General features: G+C 47.2%; 1 pseudogene; it reads right to left on the bottom strand.

The window, feature by feature from the left end:
- The window catches only part of LOC141998890 (olfactory receptor 14A16-like), a 40,098-nt pseudogene extending 23,120 nt beyond the window's left edge, over positions 1-16,978 (bottom strand).
- Positions 16,979-18,265: the final 1,287 nt, after the last annotated feature.

The raw sequence follows: 18,265 nt of genomic DNA, 5'->3' as shown, positions 1-18,265 counted from the left end.
CCCATACCCCTCCCCTATTTCCTTGATCTCACCCCCATCCCATTCCCCTTGCTCCCAGACAGAGATCTTCCTGCCCCATATGGTGCAGAAGGACCTTTGTGTCAGGGCTACAGACTGTCTGCCCAACTGAAGCTCAGGAAGCTCCACATTTGAGGAGGTGAGGATGGGACAGAGGCTCAGCGCTAGCTTCATCTCCTGCCCTTTATTCTTCCTTTGGTCCTTCTATGGGCTCTCAGAGTGTGACATGAAGAGGAGTCTCCTCTCCCCGTGTCTTCTAGGCCCTGGGGTGTGTGACAGCCTCCCAGATGGGTGCATTCAGAAGCTGAGCCACCTCTGGGAGCAGTGGGGACACGTCCCTTGTCCTAGGAAACCAAGCAGTGCTAGTTCTCAAAGAGGCTGAGAGGGAAGACCCCGTTCCCTCATGGAGGTAAGAGCCATTTACTTCTTTGGGAATATGGGTGTCTTGGGGGAGAAATGGGATCCCTTCTGCAGAGCCTTGCTGGGAGCTTCCCCCATCCCTGGGACAGAGACATCTCCATCGATGTGCCACCCTTGTTTTTTTCCTAGCAAGAGACTCCCCAGAGATCTCCTCAAACCTGTTCTCCTGGGAGCATTTTTGGGAGGAGGCTCCTGTCCCTCAGTCTCCAACTCCATCATGCAGTCTCATTCACATAACATTTCTGCTCTCCAGCTCCACTTCCCGCAGCAGGACAAACAAAACTTCAGCTCCTAGAGAACAGACTCTGACCTCCTCCTGATCAGCAATGGAGTTTCACCATCCCCTCAACAAACCTGTTAGCCGGGCTGGACCAGATTTGAAGGAGGAGGGTATCTAATAGGGTGGCTTGGCCTATGGCTGCAAAGCCTGGGGCGAGGCCAAATTGATGACCAAATGAGCCCCACCTGAGAGGAAACAAGGGAAAACAGCAGCAAAAATACAGAAGCAGAGTGAGCTGTTCAGTAGATGGCCTTGGGCCACACCCTGGAGTCCAGGGTAGGACTGGGTTCTCTCACTGTCCCTAAGGAAGGGGACGTAGAAGACCATAGATACCCAAGAAGGGCAGGCCGAGCCAAAATCAGGCTGAGGAAGAGCTCCCCACGGGGGTGGAAGGCCTTGTTTCTGTTCAAGACATTTTTGGACTTTGTTTGGAAGGAACACGACCCAGGAAGGAGTGGACTAAAGGACAGTCACTTGGTTGGAGGGCTGAGTTCCCAGCCAACAAACTGCGAGAGTGAGTATCAGTGGGGTTGCTAGCCCCGCTAGAAAGCTGTGACAGGAGGCCTGTCCAGGATCTAGCGGTGAGTGAACTCTGGTACACACCTGCTTCCATTCTGGAAAGAGCCTGGTATTGGAGAGTGGGTGGGGAGAGCAGGGAGATGGGAGGGGTTCCTGAGGCTGGGGTGGGGAGGAAGCTGTGTGGCTGGATGGGGAAGGACATGACCCAGCTTGTGGGAGGGATTCTGCTGGCTGTGTCTGGAGCACTGTGTAGCCTCTTCTCTGGGAAAATCCCATAGGTCAGTGGGGCCTGAATCTCTCCTGCTCCTTTGGTCTCTTTGGGCTTCACATGAGATGTCTGGTGAACTGCCCTTGGACTCTGTGCCCAGCACCGCTCAGAAATTATTTACTACCTTCAAAGAGACAGGGCACAGCTCAGCCGGTTAGGTAGGCTGGAGACTCACACTTCACTCGAACACACAACACTGAGGTGGTTTGGGAAGCACAGTAACAAAGAAGAGATTTAAGTGATACTAAGTAAGAGAAAGAGACACATTTCAAACAGACAAAGAAAACACAACACACTTTGTAGTGACTAAAACTAAACCTTAACAAGTCACAATCTTTGCCTTTGCAGTTTCCAGACTAACATCGTAGCTTTCCTAACAGACCTTCTTTGATGTCCCTGTACGGTACAAAACTTCTCTGTCAAATCCGCTGATTTGACTGCTTCGTCTTCTGGTTTCAGACCCTCTGTTCTCCTGGGGTGCCTGGACCCTGATTGTAACATCGCTCTGGCCGAGCCTCTTACACAGATGTGTGCTGCAGGCAGCCCAACTCAGGAAGCAGTGGGGCAGATGATCTCATCCTGTCAGACCAAGCAACAGGGGTCCCCTTGAGGTTTAGATGGAAGATCCCAGACATCTCCTGGAGATAAGAACTGTCCACTCTTCTGGGAACCTGGGGCTGTTGCAACAAAGAGGGGGCTTTTGTTACATAGCCTATTTGTCATCATGACTGTGTTTTTTTTCTTCTCAGAGGATGTGTCCGGGATCCTGGAGACAGTTTCCTGCAGAAGGTTTGAGCCGGGAGAGATCACCCACTGTCATGACCCATGGGTCATTAACCCGGGTCTGCAGGGTTCCTGGGAGCAGCCACCCTCCAGCACCCCACCTGGAAAGCCTATGAAAAACTGCTTAGCTAGGACTTATGAAGTCCAGACCCAGTTTGAGGCTCCATCCCTGAGGCCTATTGGCAGAGTCCCAGAGCAGCTAATCGGCTCCCGGGACCTCCTTAAACCAGCAGCAAGAACAAGAAGCTGTCTGAACACCCGAGCTCCTCCCCATCTCTGAACCATGTGTTAGCTGTTCCTGCTCTCACTCCCCAGGCTTGATTTCCTGGCATCCGGACTCGGGGTGACTCACCTGATTTGAGGTTCTGAACACAATTTGGTCTTTTGCTTCTGCTCTTCCAGTGTCCTGACCCAGCTGATTCTTGACTCCTGTCTTGTGAGTGTGGACTCTGCCTCTGACCACTAATTCTGGCTGCCCATGACCCAGCCATGACACTGACTTTTCTACAATTCCTCCAATGCCCTTTTCTGCTCTCCAGCTCTGCTCTCCCAGCAAGACACACCGATCCCTTAGCTCCCAGAGTCCTGCTTGCCTGCTATTCAAGGGCTCAGGGGTAGTGCTTGTATTGCCCCCTCCCCCACCACAGCTGCTTTTCCTAGGGGAATCTCCGGAACGCAGAGGAGAATCAGTCCTAGCAGGAATTCAGGAAGTCATAGAAGGGACCGTCTGCTCAGCTCCCTCTGCAATGCCACTGCCTGAGACCATTATGAGTGGGTGCCAAGTGACTGCGCCGGCAGCTCCTTGAGAGACTCCTGGGGGCAGGGTAGTCGTGTTTCACGGTGACTGCGGGAAGCCATGCAAAGAGTGCAGCATTGAAGAGACTTTCCTGCTGTCACAAAGGGTTTCTGTTCTCCTGCACGGTCAGACCGTGGAGCCAGGTTACGGAATGGGGAAGAGCTGTTTGGTGATGAGTTGGAGGATTCACCATATAGGTGGCAGCAGCTGCAAATCCTGGAGTCCCTTTGGTAGGGTTACCATGCGTCCGGATTTTCCCGGACATGTGCGGCTTTTGGGGTTTTAAATAGCCGTTCAGGAGGAACTGGTAAAACTCTCAAAAGGTCCGGGATTTCCCTCGCTGTGCAGAGCGTGGCGTGGCTGACAGGGCGGCCGGGCCAGATTGAGCTGCTCACATCGGGGCCTCCAGCAGCCAGAGCCGCTCCCCTGCTGCCCCCCTCCCCTGCAGCCTCAGCGCCCCGCTCCGGCAGTGCTCTGACTCCGCACACCAGACACACTGCTCTGAGCAGCAGGGTAAGGGGTTTGGGGGGTTGGAGAAGGGGCATGGGGTCCCAAGAGACAGTCAGGGGACAGGAGCAGGAGGGGTTGGATGGGTCAGGGGTTCTGGAGGGGGCTGTCAGGGGGCCGCAGTGTGAAGAGGTGTCGGGGCAGTCAAGGAACAGGGAGCAGGGGGGGTTGGATGGGGTGGAGTTTTGGGGGGGCAGTCAGGGGCAGGGAGCTGAGGGGTTAGATGTGTCAGGGGTTCCGGGGGGGCAGTCAAGGGACAGGGAGAGGTTGGATAGGTGTGGGAGACCCGGGGGTCTGTCAGGGGGCAGGGCTGTCAGGAGACAGGGCAGTCAGGGGACAGGTAAGGGGTGGAGTTCTAGGGGGGCTGTTAGGGTGGGGGGGGTCTAAGGAGGGGGCAGTTGGAGACAAGAAGAAGGAAGGCTTAGATAGGAGGTGGGGTCCGGGGGGGTGGTTAGGGGCAGGGGTCCCCGGAGGGGGTAGTCAGGGGACAAGGAGCGGGGGGGTCGGATGGGTTGGCGGTTCTGTGGGGGACATACAGGGGGCAGGAAGTGGGAGAGAGGGGATAGGGGGCAGGGCTACCACTCCCCCCCGCACCCCATGGAGTGTCCTCTTTTTTGAAAGTTCAAATATGGTAACCCTACCCTATGGGCCAAGCCTCCACTCCTGAGAGTTCAGGCGAACCTCCCCCTGTTCTCAATGAGTCTTTGGCTTTAGCTGCTGGGCCTGCCTGCCAAGACAGAAGACTCAGTATTTCCATCAGGCTGCTCAGTTGCAAATGCAGCCATCCAAAGAAGTGAAGAATGGAAGCGAAAGAGCAAAGCTGGACCATCCGCTGAGCTCCTGCAATCAAGTGAGCACAGCCTGGGAGAGATGAGGGAAAACTCGAAGGTGCCTGGTGGCTGTAGGGAGCCAGAGGAGGAGCAATAAATAGTTCATGATGAATCCTACGGGCTTTGTCTTGTGTGGTGAAGGGGTTAAAATGGGTCTAGTTACAATCACATTCAACTTTACAATCGCTGTGTATGATTGAAGGGCGGGTCGGGAAAGGTCAGAGGTCACTCTAGGAGCTTCAAGTCTCAGATTCTGTCACTATTTCCTGCTTTGACCAGCTGATCTCAACCCAACACCTCCCTCAGGTGGTCGCAGTGGTGAGCTCTTTCCCTCCTTTTCTGGATTAGCCGCCAGAATGGGGACAGGATACATTTGGCCAAGGAAATGGAGAGGCATGGGGGTCACTTGCAGAGGCATGCAGATAACTTGCAGAGTTGCCTGTTAATGCAGCTCTTATGGGGGAGCACGGTAGGGTTCTTTGCATTCAGGGGCACCATTTCCAATTTTGGTGGTGGTGGGGAGGATAATTTCACCATGAGTCCAAGGGCTACTTAGGCACCTGAAAACTCTCATGTTTTGGCCAATAACTTCGCAATGAGCTGACAGGAACACTTGCCAGATTGCTTTCCGGGGAAGACAGCTATAAGAATGGGTCCAGGGAATGGTTCTGTATCTCTGAGCTGTTTGGACATTTTCAGGGAACATTCCAGATGCAAGACAGAGATCCCCAAAGTTATCTTGGATAACCCTGAGAGACTTATGGAAAACTAGCAGATACCACATCTCTGCTGTTCCTTTGTTACTAACTCTTTAGCGAGAGAGACCCTGCCAGGACTCATGGGTCCTATCCCAGCTCTTGGAGGGGAATGGGGTCTAGTGGGTTACAGTGAGGGGCAGCCATCCCAGGAGAAAGGGGCGATTCTGGCATTGCTAACATTCCAGCGTGTCCCACTCAGAGCCGGTGGTTCTGCTGAGCGGAGGGGAAAGTGGGCCGGTACCAGCCAGTATGGCATACCGGTAAGAAGTGGCTGCTGGTACAGGCCTGTACACAGTTGACGTTAAAGTGCTGCCAGAGCACCAGGCGGCGTGGCCTGGGCAGCACTGAAGGGGTGGCTGGGGGAGGCTGACCCCAGCCCTGCCCCTTCTGCCTGAGGCCCCGCCCTTCTGCCCAAAGCCCCGCCCCTTCTAGAGTTCCTGGAGCCGGGCCCCCATACCGGTAAGAGTTTTAAGTTACTTTTCCCCCTGCTTCTGATGAGCGAGGGAACAGTGGCCATGTGGAAACTCAGTCTCTCCACTTTACAGCCATGGACCCTAATGCTGCAGCCCTTGGGAAACCTGAGAACCCATTCTGTGCAGTGATGTTGCTCCCAGCCACCATGGCTAAGCAGAGACCAGACCTTAACAATCACATTATTCTGGTTCGTCTTCTGCACCCCTTCCTCCTCCATAGGCTTCCTCCTGGGACCAGCACTAGTGGGGATGACTCAGCCTGGGACCAGCGCAGGGACAGAGGGGTTGGAGAAGGGTGGCACGGGACCCCACCCCGATTCAATACTTCGCTGTACTTCCCTTCACTTCCTTCTGTTGCAGCAAAATCTTAACACGCCCACCCCACCCCTGTCAGTGTGCAGAAGACCCAGGTCTCACCCTGTGTGGAGGGAGACCTTGGGGTGCAGCAGGAAATTTCAGTGGCTGTTGCATTCAGAGAGAACCGCCCACCGATGCATGCGACCCGGTAGAGCCTGCACTGAGGGCTCCTTGTCCAGGAAATGCTGGGACAGCTGCTCTGAGTCAACAGGTGATAGGCTCTTCCAAATGACAGCTTGTTGGGAGATGGGTTGGTCCTTGCCAATGAACCTCAATTTTCCATAGCTGAGGAGGGAGTGAAGGCCCCCTGCAGTGACTGCCACCTTCCACTAGCCTGAATCAATCCTGGGATGGGCTTGGTGAGGCCCCCCAAGCAAGGGATCCTGGAGTTAACTCCCCATTGAGATGCATGGGCCAGCACACAATTCCTACGGCTGCCCAAGGAGACTGCATCTTTCTACAACCACGCTGCACAACCTATGCAAGCCACTAGTGGGCACAGGCTGGGTTCCCAGGTTCCCAGTGGGCTGCCGCATTGAGTCTTAGGGCAGCAAAGCTGAGAGACTGACCTTCCACATGGCCACTGCTCCTTCACTCAGCAGAACCAGCAGCCATGAATCAGAGCGACTGGAAAGTCTGCAATGTCAGAATTGCCTGTTTTTCCTGGGCTGGCTGCCAGCTTCCAGCTTAGAGCCGTGCAATGAAGAGCTCGCTGTGATTATTGGCAGGGCTGGGTTCACTCCGCGCACAGGCTACTGTAAGTCACCTGGTGCATAGTGCAGGTGCTCGCTTCCGAAATAGCAGTCGGGTCGTTTGTGTGAAAGCCAGGCTGGTGTTTGTGCATGTTCCTGTAGCGCCTAGAGGCCCCCGTTGAGATCAGGGCCCCATCGCGCCAGACACTCCACACAGAAACAGTCTCCAGAGGCTGTGGGGGACAGTGTGGTGCAGTACCGTGCCATAGAGTGCTGGACTGGCATTTGGGATATGGGGGTTCTAAGCCTTGGGCTGCTGTGTGACTTTTGGGCGTCACTTGGCTTCCTTGCGACTCTTCTTCCCCACCTATAAAGAGATCGATGGACGAGAAATACTCCATGAGAACTAGACGTTGCTATCGTCCTTTGTTCTGATTCTCCAGCCTCAGTCCCCTCTTCTCCTCTTTATTTTCTGTATTTCCATCCTTCAATCTGTCTCCACAAAACTGCTTCTCCCTACAAGACCTGTGCATCCTTTAAATCCCCCTTGAACCCTACTTCTTGCTTTCCTTTGTCGGTTTTTATAGAAACATTTTGCTAAAATACTGAAAATGCAACAAAGTGATTCTGAAGTTAATTTTCAGCTTTCACAGACTGAACCTTTCATTTACCCCAGATTAACTCTGCACTAGTGTCTTGCATAGATTGTGAGCCATGGCTATAGCGGGATACAGTCACATTAGGCAGATATGGAAATTGTGTGCTGCCCCATACACCTTAATGGGGTGTTAACCAGACACCAGCACCAGAGTCCTGGTGCCCTGCGCAGCTGCGTGCTGCTCCAACCCCAGCTCCGCCCCAGCCCCACATCTTCCCATATCTGCTCTGCCCCAGCCCCACCCCCACTCCCCTGAGGACTGCAGCAGGGCCAGTCCAACACACCCCAGCAGCGGGAAGTGCAGTGACCTGGCCCCAGCCACGCCGCCGGTGAGTGCTGGGGGCAGTTCCCCCCTGACCCCCAAGCCAGCTTCGCTGTGCGGTAGCCTGGGGCCCCCCACACACACAACCCCGTGGGGGGAGGGAGCTGCGTAGGGCCCCAGAATAGCTAGGGACGGCCCTGCCCTTCCCCAACCCTGGGTAACCCCCACCTGACATCGGTTAAGGCTGAATCTTAACAAATACCCCTCCCCTCCCTCTGTATGGAGCGTTCAGACTTCCCTCTCCCCTGGTGCCGGCTGCTCTGATCAACCATCTACCACCTCAGGAGGCATCTGCCCCGGCTCTGGCTAAAGGCTCGCACACAAGAGGCAGCCTCTGTTAGCAGCCTCCTGGACCAAGTTGCTAGGAAGTATCCCACAAGGGCAGCGTGTTTTCCTCACAATGCCCGGGGCAGTACAAGGAGTATGAGATCACCACACCTGACTGAAGGAAGCAAACAACAACACTCAACCCTTGCTACCTCGTGCACCACAGCATCTCCCCACTTCTGGGAGGTTCACCTGGCAACAAGATTCCCGGCTTCCCAGATGCATGAAGTAAGTGCATCCTGCAGTCACAGTGCCCCACTCTCTAGGCAAGGCACTAGTGAGCAATTGACCTGACCGTGACGGCAAGCCCCGATCCGTGAAGATAGAGAGGGAGGGAAGGAATGGATTTTGCAATGAGCTACGGTGCAAGTGAGGGGCAGTGGAATGCACCTGGCAGGGACCGCACCCCAAATCAGTGCAGGGGGCGAATGTACCCCTGAGTCAGAGCAAGGAGGAGTGCGGAGAACTCCATTCTGACTTCTAAGTTCTGTTTCTCTCAGAAAAATATATCTTCATCACAGTGAATTCTCAGGCAACACTCACAGTGTTTGATTTAAAGGGGAGCCGTCCACCCAGCTCCAGTTCCTGGTGCGGGACGTGTTGTTCAGTCCGTTCCAGACATGGTTTCTACCGTCTGTGATCGTATTTATGAAATCCTGGGGAGTGTAAAGCAAGCATCTAGGTGACTCTCACATGGTCTTATGCCCCCTGCATATACAGAGAACCTGCCACCCCATCTCCCCAGGAGATCTAACAGAGACCCAAAACATGCAACTAAAATGGATTCTGACCCAACGGGGCCAGCAAACTGTATGATACCCTCTCAGTGGAGAGCTTCAGTACCACTGAAGCATAGACCAGTTCCCTGAGAGTTGCTGAGTGGTAAAGGAGTAAAAAATTAGTGGCACTACGTTGATTCACACCAGTTGGGTAACTGGCCTTGTGTATTTCACTTTACCATCTCCTCTTCGTCCTGGATAAAGGGTATTATTTTTATCTGCATTGAGTAACACCTAAAGGCCACGCTGCCTTTACCTAGGAGACAGGGGAACTGGACTGCTATTCAAGAGATCTAGGCAGAGTCTTTCCCAGGTCTGCCACTGAGCTGCTGGGTGACCTTGGGCAAGTCACTTCTCCTCTGGTTCCTAGGCTGACCAGACAGTATGTGTGAAAAATCGGGACGGGGGTAATAGGAGCCTATATAAGAAAAAGCACCAAATATCGGGACTGTCCCTATAAAATCGGGACATCTGATCACCCTACTGGTTCCTAAGCTGTTGAATGGTATCCCTTTACATTATGTATATCCCTCTACTTAATTAACCCTGGATCAAAAGTGTGAATTTACTTGATGTGTGAACTTCATTAAAACTAACGAAGGATTGTTGTATGCTGTTACATTGCAATTTACATCACATATATCCCGGTAATTACGTTTGCCCATCAAATGCAATTGGAGCCTCGGAAATGTAAATGAAGAACATGCTAACTTCAAAGCACGGGTCATTGTGTTTGACACAGGGAAATCCGCAGACCCAGTCTGCGTTTAGTCAACAGAGGAAAAACCTTTAGTTAGTTCCCTCGAGAAATTTGCTGCCAGCGTTGCCTTTGATGTGAGATCAAGAGGATCCATTGACCTGGGATAAGTGACTGACCCTTTGGGGTTGGGAGTAACCCAATAGAATGTGATTCTTTTGTTTTAATAACCTTTTATCACAAAGTCCAGTTTATCTAGTTGGTAAGAATGGCTGGAGATCCTAGGGGACTGTCTGTGGCTCCAAGGTAATACTAATATAGTGATCCAGGAGTTCACATTTTTTCCTGGCTTGGTGAAATCTAATTATAGAATAAATCACCAGTTTGGGGTGTCAGCCCTGTGTTCTGACTGTCTGACCTGCGATTGGCACTCATGGTTGTGAGCCGTTCCAGACAGCGTGACAGCAGTGACTCAGGAGGAATGGTCCAGGTGGTCTGGACGCTAACCTGGAACCTGAGAGACCCAGCTCAGCTACCTGTTTTGCCATGGGTTTCCTGTGTGATCTTGGGCACATCATTCTGTCCGGACAACGGTTCCCAGCTATAACATGTGTAAGCAGAGTCAGAACGAGCTCCACCCTGACATCTGGTGGTGAGGTGTGGCAAGTTGTGGAAAAAAACTTCAGGGGCCGATCTCATTTGCTTAGGCACACCCACCCCGCCTAGAATGAGGCCATAGCTGCCCAAATGGTCACTTTGGCTGCTGTGGGATCCCCAGTGTCTCTGTTATTGGGGCAGGAAGAATAAATTGTTATTACCCTGATTATGGGAATCAAGGACAGTGGAACTGCACTTGGCCTTTTGTTATGATGGAGGGAGTCGCCATCAACTAAGTAGCACTCGCTAGGCAAGGGACATGGGTTCCAAAACTCTGTGAATTGAGAGAGGCTGGGGACAGGTATTAATACTTGGTGGCATGGGCCCCCTGGTGAGGGCCTTACATGCTAATTGCACTTCCTCCTCTCTCCACTGTGGAATATCAGAGCTAATGTTGATTCTATTAGGAGTCTAGTTACAGGCTGAATTCACTTTGGGCTAATGGTGCACCAGCACTGAGGCTCACCTACTACAAGCTGAGATCACAAAAGAGCGGAGCGGCTGGTGGAGAAGAGCAGTTTGTTGGATGCCTAGAGCAGCCCATGGGGTGGCTGGCAGAGCGGAGCCCCATGAAGAGGTGGGGCATTCAGCTTTGGACCATGTAAGGTGCCCCTTAACCCCCCCCCCCAATCTCCACCCAGGTTGGGAGGTAAAACTGTGCAGATAAACTTTTGAATTCTGGGGCTGCCCTGACCGGGGACAGAGACTTTTGGGTCGTTGGACTTTTGGGACTTTGGGTGATTTTGGGTTGCTGGACTCAAGAACTAAAGGGAGAGGACATGCCCCAATTTGCTTGGGGTGGGTTTTTTGCCCATGGGTTGTGTTATGAATCCTGGTTGGTGGTGTTTCCCCAACATAATGCCACATTGTTTCTCTCTGTTATTAGAAGGCTTTTTGTTACACTCAGACTATGTGCTTACGAGAGGGGAAGTATTGCCTCTTGGAGGCGCCCAGCGGGTGTGGTATATATTTGTCCCAGGTCACTGGGTGGGGGCTCGAGCCGGTTTTGCATTTTGTTATTGGAATGGAACCCCTAGATACTGAACCCGGCCCTTGTTACTGCCAACTCTGACAGGCAGAAGGGTTACACATGGATATAATAGTACTGCCCTGCCTTGTAGGGTTGGGGTGAGGATAAATATATTAAAGAGTCAGTGGTTAAAACAGAGGTAGTTGGAAACTTTGTTTCCTCATGAAAATTTTGTGGTTTTTTTGTCAAAGAAAATCCCCAACATTTCTCAAAACTGAATTTTTTTGTCTGAAAACTGTCAAAAAAATTAAATTGAATTAAATTAAAAATACATTTTTCAGGCAAAACTATTTGTTTTCCCAGTTTTCATTTCTTTAAATGAAAAACAGAAAATGTTCAAGGAAAGTGAAGACTTTCTGTGAAAATTTTGTTTGGTGAACCCTGCAATTTATACATTGGAAAACATCGTGATGGAATGTTTGGTGAACCCTGCACTTTATACATTGGAATGCGGTCATGGCAGCCATATGGACACTTTAGATAGACAGAGCAGTGAATAATGGGACTTTTTTTCCCTGATCATCTACAGAGTTGAGTTGTGACAGTTCCTTCCATTTGAGGATATCATGAGGTTGATGTCATTCTTAGATTAAATTCATCCATGGGCACCATTTAATTTGGTGCCTGAATGGGAACTGAGTTCTTCTGAGCTGGCCTCCGGGCATACGGAATAAGATACATTTCATGTTCAGCACTGGATGAATTGATTTTTCACCTGCTGTGAAGCACCAAGTATTGGCTATTGCTCAGAGCCACCAAGTATGTCAGTGGCAAAACCAAAAAACAAGTCCCATGAGAGCTGGGTGCATAATACCTTGGAGGACCTGGGCCTGGAACAAGTTCTGAATTCCTATCTACTGCACGAACTTCCTTAGACTCCCTTGAAAATAAAAGCCCAAATATGGAATTTTTTGCACCATTCTGGAGTCCTTTCAGGATGCAGAATAAAAGTGACATTTGAAAATGTGGCTCAAAATAATTCTTGCAAATTTTGTTTTAAAATTAACAAGACAGCAAATACAAACGTTGAAGGACTCCTGAAATGAGCTGGCCTTGGCATGGGAGGAAATGATTCATTGTAGGCATTACCTTTGAATGGACTAAAATCTCACTGTCTGAGCAGCTGCAGGAAGACAGCAGCTTTAGATTTTTATCCCAGGCTCAGCGGTAAGTCCTTATTAATGTTCACTTCCAAACAGACACATGCACAAAATAATATTTGCCCAGAAATACACAATGATGTACACATAGAAACACACACATAATAATCCACATTGACAACACAGATGTAGTCACACAATATTTTTCACGAATAAACACACAATACTGTGTGTTCACAAACACAACAATAATGCACACTTGCACGCCAGAAGAAGCACTGACAACAGACACAAAAGTTACACAATATTTTTCGTAATAAACACATGATATTGTACATTCTCAAGGACACACACAGGAATAGAAAACTCATATACACATTGATTTCACTACTTTGACCAATTACTCAAGTCACGCGGCTTCCATCACTTACCTGGGGACATTATCCCATAATGTGTAACACTCCTTGGAATTATTAACTGAAATTAATTCTAATGTTGTCTGCATTCATTATTATCCCATCATTATTACCTTGAACAACAGCAACAATAAACAAGCAAATTAATTTCTCCTTCTTTTTAATAATTATTTCATAAATATAAGGAAGAAAGGAAGAAAGGAAGAAAGAAAGAAAGAAAGAAAGAAAGATGCCCAAATCCCATGGAGCTGGGCACCTAACTCCCTTAGCCAGCACTGAAATTCCAAGCCTTAAGTGTAAAAACTTGCTCTCATTAAAATCAGTGGCAAAATTTCCCTTTAGTGGGTGCAGAATGTGTTAGGGCAACACAATTTTTTAGGTGTGTAACCACCTGGGAAAGGTGGAGTTTGAAAAGTATAGAATCCAGTTGATGACACTGCATTGCCAGTTAACTTTATATTTTTCAAATTATATTGCAGAATTTGTTTTACTTAATTTGGGTACTTCCCATGGAAAAGACAGAACAGGGAAATCAAACGTTCATCATAGAATTCAGCCTCCTGGGATTTGGCAATCTCCAGGAGCTGCACTTTCTTCTCTTCCTGCTGTTTCTAGTGATCTACATTGTGACCATGGTTGGGAACGTCCTTACTGTTGCATTAGATGTGGCTGATCAGCACCTTCACACCCCCATGTACTTCTTCCTGGGGAACTTGTCCTGCTTGGAGACCTGCTACACCTCCGCCCTCCTGCCCAGGATGCTGGCCAGTTTCCTGACTGGGAACAGAACCGTTTTATACAATGGCTGCCTTGTGCAATTTTTTTTCTTTGGTTACTTGGTAGGTACAGAATGTTGTCTCTTATCTGTGATGTCTTATGATTGTTATTTAGCAATATGTAAACCACTGCATTATGCATCCCTTATGAATGGCAGGTTTTACTTCCAACTAGCAGCTGGCTGTTGGATCATCGGACTGTTAGCTACTTCCTTATTATTCTTCTTGATCATGCAGTTAACTTTCTGCAGCCCCAATAAAAGTGAGCATTTCTTTTGCAACTACACCCCAGTGATAGACCTCTCCTGCAGTGACACTTGCACAATGAAACTTGTGGCTTCAGTCCTGGCCTTCATATTCACCCTACCTCCATTTCTACTGACTGTGACATCCTATGTTTTTATTATCTCCAACATCGTGAGAATCCTTTCCACTACCAGCAGGAAAAAAGCATGCTCCTCTCACCTCATTGTGGTGACAGTGTTCTACAGGACTCTAACTACTGCTTATATGTTACCAAGAATCAACACCCTTAGAGGCCTAAACAAAGTGATCTCTGTTTTCTACACGGTCACGACTCCACTGATCAATCCCCTCATATACAGTCTGAGAAACAGAGAGGTAAAAGAAGCCCTGAGAAAAGCTGTCAGTAGGCTTATGACTTTGAAAAGAATTTGAATAACCCTACACTATTTGGTTAGGATAGGAGCTATCATGAATTAGAGAAGTAGAATCTGGGTGATCCCTTTCTTTGGTCCTTTGGCTAATCCCAGAAGAAAAGGAGAGCTAGGGATGCTGTACTGAGCTATTTATTCAATATATTTCACCTCTTTTTCTCTCTGTTAACTGTCCCAACACAAGACCATGATTTTCAAAATTATTCCAAACAAGATTTATGAATAATCTATTCTTAGGCATGGAAGGATTAGATTTTTATCAGTAAATGTCAATAAACATCGATTTCACCATATACACACACACCGATGAAAAAATATTTACATTGATAATAATCAAAATTTACAGATAGGCAAAGTAAGAAAAACACCTTTGAGAAATTATTAGAGCTTGATTTAAGGATATTTACTTTTTCTATTTTGACATGATGTTGACAATTTGGGTTTTAACGGTTATTAAGCTTTAACTTTTTGCATCTCAACATCTACTATCATTAAACAATCATTGTCTGACCCCCACACACACATTGTCTGACCCACACCCATAATTTCCTACCACTGTGAAAATTTAAATAAATAAAAACAGGAAAAATGCCTGGAACACATAATTTTTTGCAACTATGAAAATTTAAATTGATAAAAAATATTTTTAAAAAGGTTCAAAATAAGCAATAATATTATCTATCAAAATTACCAAAAATAAAAATTGAATTTGCCAAGCCTACCCATCTTTCATGTTATATATATGGTCTTAAAATACATGATTATGTACCTCTCTAGTAGATAATCCTAATTACTATAACTAGCTGCTACTGACTGGCAGCTAATGGAGATGAGAGACAAGGTGGGTGAGGTAATATCTTTTATTGGACCAACTTCTGTTAGTGAGAGAGACAAGCTTTTGAGCTTACACAGAGCTTCCTGGGACCAACACAGCTCCAACAACACTGGATACAGATAATGGAGTAGCTCTTTCAGAAGAACTAATAGAGTTTGGTTTGGTGGGGTGGGGTGGGGTATTTGGTCCCAAAAGACAGGAGATTCTGTGCCTTCTGATAACTATGCAATCTGTATGTATATACTCATTACATACAATTAGTAGATGAAGTAGACAATAGAGTCATTCCTGACTGGATAGATGATAACGAGGAGGAAGGGTGAGAAGGAAGAAGGAGGTAAGGAGGAAGAAGAGAAAGTCAGAAGAAGAAACATCTTCTAGCAGCACCTGAATCAAAGAGTTTGTGTATTTTGTGGCCATTTTATTTTTGTTTCAGGCACTTAGATACTGTTATGATACTTGGAGTACAAATGTGAGACTGCATCGGTAGATAGATAGATAGATTATATGAACAGGCTCACATATGTTATAAAGAAAAAATGGCTTTGTCAGCTGTATTAATAGATTTTTCTCTAGCTTCTTCTTCTTCTTCTTTCTTCTTTCAGTATGCTCCAATTTTGCTGCAATAATATTGAGTCTTCCAGTAAGGTTGTTCTTCTGTAATATAAAATAAATGATTTTTTTTTCATTAGAGCTATATATACTTGAAAATGATTGTGCTGACATTCACTAAATGTTTTACAATAAAAAAGAAAAGAGAAGATTATTGGTATGAACTGACACAGTTTAATCTGTGGCAATGTTTAATGCAAGACAATGGACCAAGAGCCTCAGCTGGTATAGATTAATGTAACTCCTTTGAATCGGTCACATACAACAATTTACATGAGCTGAGGGTCTGACCAACAAATTATAATTTCCCTACTAATTTGCAAACACTGGCAGAGATTTTAAAAGCCACCTGAGGGATTTAAAAAAAAATTAGTAACTTCAAAATTCTCAGCATTCGCATCCCATTTCCAGGTCCTTATTCAGGTTTATTCCTTGCTGAGTTACACAGATTCCCACTGAAGGCTATGGGACAATATTGAGGGCCTCGTTCAGATTTTGCTCAGTCCTTACTCAGGCAAAGGTCTTGGTTGCGATTTTCAGCTTAACACCAAGATTTTCATAAGTGAATGGTGATTCTGAGTGCCTCATTTTTGGAGTGTCCAATCTGAGATGTGATCAAGGTGCCTGATTTTCAGAAAGTCCCAAACCTCCGGAAATTGGGAACCTTGAAGATGTTTCAAGTTGGTCATGAAAAACTGACCACCCAAATCCACTAACAATTAGGAGGCTGACAGTGAAAGTCTGTGGGAGTCAAGCATCTATATGCCTTTAAAAATCAGGCCCCTAGTCCCTTAGATATTCAGTGGCACTTTGGTTCCTAAGTCACTTGAGCACAGCTCAAAATTCCACCCCACATAACTAAACAAGGACTTCGAGGTTTGGCCCAAATGCAGTATGTCTCCAGAAAACTTTCACTGAGTACGCACAATTCCTACTGAGGGAAAATGACAGACTCTTCACATCATACCACAACTGCGGGATTGAAGCCATACTACTTTCAGTAAATGTCACCTTCACAACAGTGAAGGATATGTCTACACTGCAAAAAACAAAACAAATGCTGCAACCCCAAAGAAAAGAAAAGAAGAACATCTGCATGGCACATCCCACAAAGGAAATGCCCATCTTTTCCACAGCATGTTGTCCAGCATCTTTGGGATGATGACTGACATGTAGCAGACCTCCAAGCAGGACAAGTGAGTAAGGAAGAAATACATGAGGGTCTGAAGGGTGTGATCGGCATTTATTATCATAATAATCAGGGTGTTCGCCATCAAGGTGAGGATATAGAGAGACAACAACACGGTGAAGAGCAAAAGATGGAGGTCATGAAACTCGGAAAATCCCAGGAGTATGAATCCGCTCACAGCAGTGTGGTTCTCTAGTGACATTATATTATCTATCTATCTATCTATCTATCTATCTATCTATCTATCTATCTATCTATCTATTTAGTATGACAGTTGCACTGCAGTATCTATCTGCTTATATGGCCCCCATGATTATTGTAACCTAGAATTATCAAGTGTTCTAATTCTATCATGCCTGTTTATTAATAATATCCATTTATATGTAATAAACTGCCTTAATTCATATGACCATGTCTTCTTCCAGTAAATGTCTCCAGCTAATAGTGCAGCCTGCTACAGGGCTAATGGACTTACTCCTTTACCATAAGTTGTAGGGCTTTGGATTTTGGTCCTAAATGAGAATATTTTATGTCTCCTGTTAACAATGGTGTCTCTATCTAAGTGCCATGATTCATTACACAAAATATGTGGGTGTCTGAGAAATACACTGCAGTGATTTTCAGTTTACCGGATGATATTGTGTAGGATGGGTAAAGAAGGAAGAAATGACCAGCAGGAACAAAAGGAGAAGAAGATAAGTAAATAAGTAGCAGCAGCTAAAGCAAAGGGAGATGATTGTTTTGTGGCAACTCTTAATTTTGTTTAGTGCACCTAGACAAGATGTTAATAGTTGCATTACAAATACTATGAATGCTGGACAGATAGAATATAAACAGTATCGAGGATTTCTAGATGTCGCTCTCTATATATAGATAATCTGAACAGATCGACAAATGTTCTAAAGAACACTTCACGCTGTCAGCCATGTTGTCAGATGTTGCTGACCTTTCATCCTCTTCCCCTTCAATGCTCTTCAGTGTTGCACCTTTAATATCTTTCTTCAGCCTCTCAAATAAGTGTTTGAGTCTGTAGAATAAAAGAAATAAATGTTTGCATTTTTGTTTTTCGTTAAACAGCAGTGACTTACATTTTTGTAATCCCATTTTTGACACGCACAAACTCAGCAATGCTTTAGGGAGGGGAAAAAAAGATACTGGTCTAGATCCTCCGGTGGTGTGAATCAGCATAGCTTCATTGGATTCAATGGGCCAGATCCCCAGCTGGTGTAAATCAGCCATAGCATCACTGACGTCAATGGGCCAGATCTCCAGCTGGTGTGAATGAATATAGCTCTATTGATGTCAATGGGCCAGATTCCCAGCTGGTGTAAATCAGCACAGCTTCAGTGAAACAAGTGAAATCAGTGAAAATCCTATAATTGGGATTTTCAAAGAAGCCTAAGGGAGTTAGGTTCCCACATCCCCTTTTACTATAATGGGGGTTATGTACCTATCTCAGTTAATAACTTTTTAGAATCCTATTCTATGA

This window comes from Natator depressus, chromosome 14, assembly GCF_965152275.1.
Source record: "Natator depressus isolate rNatDep1 chromosome 14, rNatDep2.hap1, whole genome shotgun sequence".
Classification (NCBI taxonomy): Eukaryota; Metazoa; Chordata; order Testudines; family Cheloniidae; genus Natator; species Natator depressus.
Note: the sequence above shows the minus strand (reverse complement) of the source record. Positions and strands in the feature narration are given on the sequence as shown.